The following is a 6,172-nucleotide window of genomic DNA, read 5'->3' on the forward strand; positions in this document are numbered from 1 at the left end:
TTCAAATGCGTCTAATCTGAGGTGGGAGGGGGGAATAAGAAAGTCCCCAGGAGTCCCTCCCCCCCCCCCCCCCCCAGCTTCCTGCTGGCTGCAAAGATCCAACAGGAATCTGCCTCTAGAGGGGCTGCCTTCCCATCTGGCTGTAATCACCCTCCTGCCACCCAAAGTGAGAGCACCTCACAAATTAGGGAAATCAGAGGCGGGCACGGCAGACAGAGCTCAGGCAGCAGGATGTCGAGTGGCAGGAGAACCACTTGCCGAAGCTAAAATTAACAAGCTTCTTGGGTTGAAGGTTTTAATTAAAAAATGCTAGAGAATTATTTCCTTAATTCAGATACTTCTTCTTAGTAATCACTTTCCTCTGTGCTGCCCTGAGACTCTGTCTGCGGCTCGTTTAATGGATGTTCTCGGCAGCCTCAGCTGCACAGGACCAGTGGCCGGAGTTTGGGGATGTGGGTGTCCTTCAGGGGTCCACCCTGGGGTCGCAGACCTCTTCATGCTGTGCGTTCCCCTGGCCCACAGCATCCTCTCCAATGGCTTCAGGTGCCAGCCGTGTTACTGTTGCTCTCCCCCACCCCGCCCCCCACCGCTGGCTTATATCCTGGATGGTCCATGATCTCCAGAGCCACATCCCAGTGCCCGCTGGAGACCACTGTAGGCAGCAGCGGTGGGTCTAAAGCAATCTCCCCCTTCCCACCTCCTCTTCCATTTCTCAATTCAGCGCATAGGGTGCTGGATCTGGATGCCCAGTTCCTGGGGCAGACTGTGCCCTGACCGTATCTCTCGTCCTTACCATTAGGAGTTCACCAGACAGACTTCGTCTGCCTTCACCTACCGTTTGTAGCCCGAGGGTTTTTCTGTCGTCTACATGCGGGCGCAGACATGCTGGGAAATGAGCCCACCCTCCGGAGGCAGCCCTCAGCTAGTACAAGCAGGAGCTGGTGTATAAATACCCCGGCTTCCTTGCTGTTAGAGTGGGATTCCTCTGCGGTCATGGTCTACACTATCCTTAGAGCTCCCCAGCAGGCAAAAGCACCTTTTGCCCTCAGTGGTAGCTGACTAGGTCTTCACTGTCTGCCTTCTCTTCTTCCCTCGCCTTCCCACTCGTCCACCTTCACTTCCTAAATGAGATTCTCCCTCTTGTCTCGGGGTCTACCACTGGGCACCAAGTCAAGGACTCTGCTCTCTCCCTTTGAGTCTCCATGTCCATCCATATTCAATGCCTGTCTCCTTAAATATGCCTCCAGTCTGACCTCTTCTCTTCCTTCCTGTTGCTACTGCCTTAGTCCAAGCCACCATCATCTCTGATGTGGACCCCTGCCCGGCCTCGCAGCCTGTCACCCAGCACTCCCCATCTTGTCCCTGAAATCCATCATATGGATGCATTCAAGGTGATCTTTGTAGAATGAAATCTGATCACGCCATGATTCTGCTTAATCTTCCCGACGAGACCAGTGCGGCGACTGCATCCAGCAGTCCCCACCAACCCTGTGAATCGTCCGGCTCTCTCTGACTGTCACCATCCTAAGTAGATCAGTATGGGTCCCTTTCACAGCGGTTGCAAAGAAAGGAACAGCTAATCCCATCCAGGGTGGGTCATCCTCCTTTCGAGTTCTGGGTGGAGGCATAGACATCTATATCATTTCATACCCAACGTTGGCAAATCAAGTGATATTTTCGTAATGACTCTGTGCGAACATTTCAGAGATGATTCCTTTTATTTTTTTTTATTGATCCTCTTGCCAGCTGCCATCACCCTTTAATTGTGTCTCCTTTCCCCTCCTCCCTCCTAGCCTCTCTGACAGATAGATAATAATGATCTGTAAATAAACATGAACGTGCACCAGGGGAGCAACTCTTGAAAAGCACTCTGCATGGCAGGAGGCAGGCAGACAAGCAAAGCACTCAAGTCGCTCAGACCCTGGATAGAATCCCAACTCTTTCTAGAACAGGGCTCTCTGAGAGAACATTCTGTGGCAATAGAGTGATCTACAGCTGTGCTGTCCAGTGTAGTAGCCACCAGCCGCATATAGCTACTGGGGACTTGAGGTGTGGTTGGTGCCACTGAAGGATTGGATTTTTAATTAATTTTAATTTTAACTACTTTAAATCTAATAGCAACCCGTGGCTAGTGGCTATGGTCCTGGACAGTGGAGGCCCAGTCATGCTACCGCTCTGGACCTGTATTTCTTTCCCTGTCAAATGGAAGTAATGATCTCTCTGGCATTAGGTCAACAGCAGCTGCTATAACAAAACAGGCTTCGCGGCACCGTGGCTCCAAGTCAGAAGTTTATCTCTTCTGTGTTAACAGTTTAGGGCCATGCCTCTGCCAAGGGACATTCAGGAATTCAGGATGATGGGCTCTGCTACCTCCAACACATCGTCTCTCTAATTACGCCTAATCTAGCCACCGGGAAGGGGAAAAGAACAGAATTCCAAGGCTAGGGATTTTTATCTTAAGTAATTGAGGTGCAAGTTACAATATCATTCGCACTCTCCCAATTCTTGGCAAGAACTCACTCAACATCACCACTCATAACTGCTAGAGGAACTGAGGAATTTAGTCCCCAGATGGGCAACTCTGTCCCAGCTCAAACTCTTGCTTTGGGATAGGGAAAGAACACATTTTTTTGGAAGACACGTGACTGTATCCATCATACCTACTTTGGAGGGTTATTGTAAGGGTCAAATGATATTCTATGCATAACATAGTACTTGTGTCTCATTCAGCTTTTGCTGTGGGGGAAAAAAAAGCAACCTTAACACTTAGCGTCTTAGAACGACACTTAGATGCTAGAACCACAAGGAATTTAGCTCACAATTTGGGCTGGGTTCATTTGAGTGGTTCTAGTCTCAGATGATCTTGGCTTACTCATACCATTTCAGTAGGTTGCTGGTTTGGGTTGTGTTGGCAGGGGAGCTGGCTGATCTAGGACAGTCCCAGCTGGACCATCTTGTCTCTGCTCTGCTTAATTTCTTATCCTCCAGCTGGCTAGTGACAGGGTTCCAAGAGAGCGAAGGGAACATGCACAAGGCCTGTTGGGGCTTAGGATTGGAACTGGCACCCAGTCGCCTCTGCCACATCCTGTTGACCAAAGCAAGTCACGGGGCTGATCAAGACTCAGGAGCAGGAAAATGGACTCCATCCCTTGTTGGGAGGAGATGCAAAGTCATATTGCCATGAGGTATAGATACGGGGAGGGGAATAATTAGCACCATTTTTGCAAACAATCTACCATAACTGGGCGCACAATTCATTTCGTAAATGATGCCTAATGTTAAATTATTAATCCATGAAGGCAAATGTATTTTTTTATATTGTCCAGAAATCTATTGAGTATGTACCATGGGTCAGGCTGTAGGCTAAAGATAGAGGCTGGGTTTGGTGTGTTAGGCACTGAACTGCTCCCAAGAAGTCAAGTTAATTTTATATCATAAAAAGGGAAAAAATAAACTTCAGAATAAAAGCTGGTTCTCTACCCTTTGGCTCTTGACTGATGCCCAGCGTCAACTTGTCATTTCCTGGGTACCTCTGATGAAAAGTAGCTCGTTAACCGTGACCCCCGTTGTTTTGTCGATGGTGTGGTCATCTCTCTGGGTCTGGGTGCATTACCAATGACGTTTGTAGCCGCTGTGGCTTTGTCTGCTGGAGGGAGGCACTTTAGAATAAACCTGGATAGATCCAGCATGAACTGACAGAAGCCTTTGGAGAAAGAGAATAAATAGCCTACTGATTCGGAAGGCTATATGAAAGGAATCCTTCTTGCTTCAGTGTAAAACGACTTGTCTTGCCTGCAAGATGAATCAGAAGCATAAAGGATGATGAATGGGAGTGGTTTCCAAGCGCTGGGAAATATCATGGGCCCCACACTGAAGTTACATCTGGTGACTGCAAGATACATCTTGCGCCCAGTGACATCCACCTCTTCTCTCCCTAGGTACTTGTAGCCCTGCTCCCACCGTCTCGCTATCAAAACCAGTGTTCTTTTGCAGCTGAGAACCTCGCTGGGCACATGCTCTCTAGAAAACTCCCAAACAAAAGAAAATGCAAATTAAAGACTGGATTAAATGCCCATGACAGGGGACCCTGGAAAAGTAAGCAAGCACTCCAGGCCTTTGCCTTGCCTCTCTCTTGCTTCGGGCATCAAAGTGACTTATAAAAGTAGTACACAGAGACTTTTGCATCAGGAAAGGATCACTCCTTGGGAGAGTTTCTTCCCAACGTTTTAGAATAAAAAGTTTCAAATCTATGGGAGAGTTGAAATAATTTTATCCGTCACAAAGATGCTACCCCTTAATATTTTCTTTTTCTTGCTTTATTGCTTCTGTCTCAATCAACCCACCCTTCTTATTTTTCTGGTACATTTCAAAGTAAATTACAGTCATCAGCACACTTCAGCAGGAGCTTATTAAGACCACAGATGTCGGGGATCCATATCATATTCCCTGAATCACTAGCTGGGGGATCTGAACGTTTAATAATTATTAACCTCACTTCACAAGTGAGAAAACGAAGTTCAGAGGTGGGTCACAAGAACTGCCCAAGGCCCCGTAGCAAGTAGGTGCTAACGCTGGGATTTAAACCCACTCAGGGCATGTATACACTCTGAGCCCGTGCTCTGCCCATTCTGCTACAAAGGCTGCCTATGAGATCTGCTCCTGTCACTTCTCCTGGCCCAGAGATGCCCATTGTAGCAGGGGCTCTGGGCTCCCAGCTTAGTGACTGTGTCTCTGACTTTCCTCAGTGCTTCTGCTCAGAGCGTGAGACTGTGGCTAGACCAAGGTATAGAGTCTGTGGTTTGGGCAGGGCTCCAACTCTACTTGTAGCCCTTGAACCCCGAGTTTTTGTTATCTCTTGAAACCTGTAAAATGGGCACACTGATGGTTTCTGACTCATGGATTTAGTGAGATAGTTCATGGACATTTGTGAGTGCTGAAAAGAAATAGATTTTAGGATAGTATTCATTAATATGTACTGTCCTGTAAACCTCAGTCTATAAACTCGGGCAGGCAGAAAAATGGAACTTAATTGTTTTTCCTTGTAACCAAACTCAGTTTTAGTTTGAGCTCACATTTTACATTACATTCTTCAGAAACATACCTTAAAGTAAGGACTCAGGTAAAAGTGACGTATGAAGAAGTGGTCCCGGGAAAATCTGATGAAAGTGAAGGCCAGTGAGACCCTCAACGGAGGGGGGGTGTCAAGCCAGGTCTCATGGAGGACAGCCTCTGCTCGGACCTGCAAGGTGCTGGGGACAGTGACAGTCACACATCAGAATGTTCTAGATTGGGGGCACATAAGCTGACGATTCTTATGTCCTTCTCTCCACCCCCGTCAAGCATTAGTTACAGGCTTTCCTGGGGGATGTAAATGCGTAGCCACTCTGGGTTCTCTGGTGGGCAAGGCCAAGGGGGTTCTGGAAGCCTGAGAGCGGCCCAGAGACACAGGTGCTGGCCATGGAAAATCAAACACCTGGGGAGAGTGTGTGCATAACGATGGTAAAGGGTCCGAGGGATGTAAATGGGACGCCAATAACAATTTAGGTTAGTTCTCATTGGGGTTACCTTGGGCGGGAGGAGCATACGTCGTACCAAAGCACGGCAGTGAGATGGGAATCAGATCCTTCTGTTCTAGTCCGTTCCCTCTGGCAACACCTGCAACATCCTGAACTGTCTGCTCTTGGCGCATCTGCCCATCTGGGTCACTGCCGGGTGAGTCTTTGTTTCTGACCCCCAGCTCGGCCTGTAGGAGCTCTTCTGTGGCTTTCACACCACTCTGGGATTTAGGAAACCGTCTCTCTCTGGGACTTGCTTCGAAACCTGGATTCTTCTTCCGCTCTGATGCCATTCTTAGGCACAGGAACCTCAGAAGGGTGGGTCTCAGGTTCACATGTCAGACCCATCCCACGCCGGGCACCAAGAACTCAGTTCTTCCCCCCTCCTATCTGCAGGTGACACCCAAGGGAAGGGTTTCTGTAGGTGTCTGCTGCTCTCAAGTGCCTCAGCCTACCTGGGGATGCTTCCTTGGCCTGGGGTCAGGAAGGAGGGTGAGGAGAAGAGCTCCTTCTCAGGGTCCTAACACTATCGGAGTTCTGTGGTTCTCCTTTACTCTCTTCTCTTTTGATCCCTGTGGAGGTTTTCAAAAACTAGGGCGTCTTGTCCTTGCTAAACA

The 6,172-nt window shown here is 48.5% G+C and overlaps 1 long non-coding RNA gene across 1 annotated transcript; it reads right to left on the reverse strand.

Moving 5' to 3' along the window:
• Nucleotides 1–3,306: 3,306 nt before the first annotated feature.
• Nucleotides 3,307–6,172, reverse strand: LOC122203646. The gene is made up of 3 exons (XR_006195281.1): nt 5,566–6,172; nt 5,102–5,249; nt 3,307–3,792 (listed from the first exon to the last, which is right to left on the reverse strand). It is a non-coding gene; the product is annotated as an uncharacterized LOC122203646 (long non-coding RNA).

Source organism: Panthera leo, chromosome D3 (assembly GCF_018350215.1).
Source record: "Panthera leo isolate Ple1 chromosome D3, P.leo_Ple1_pat1.1, whole genome shotgun sequence".
In the NCBI taxonomy this organism is placed as follows: Eukaryota; Metazoa; Chordata; class Mammalia; order Carnivora; family Felidae; genus Panthera; species Panthera leo.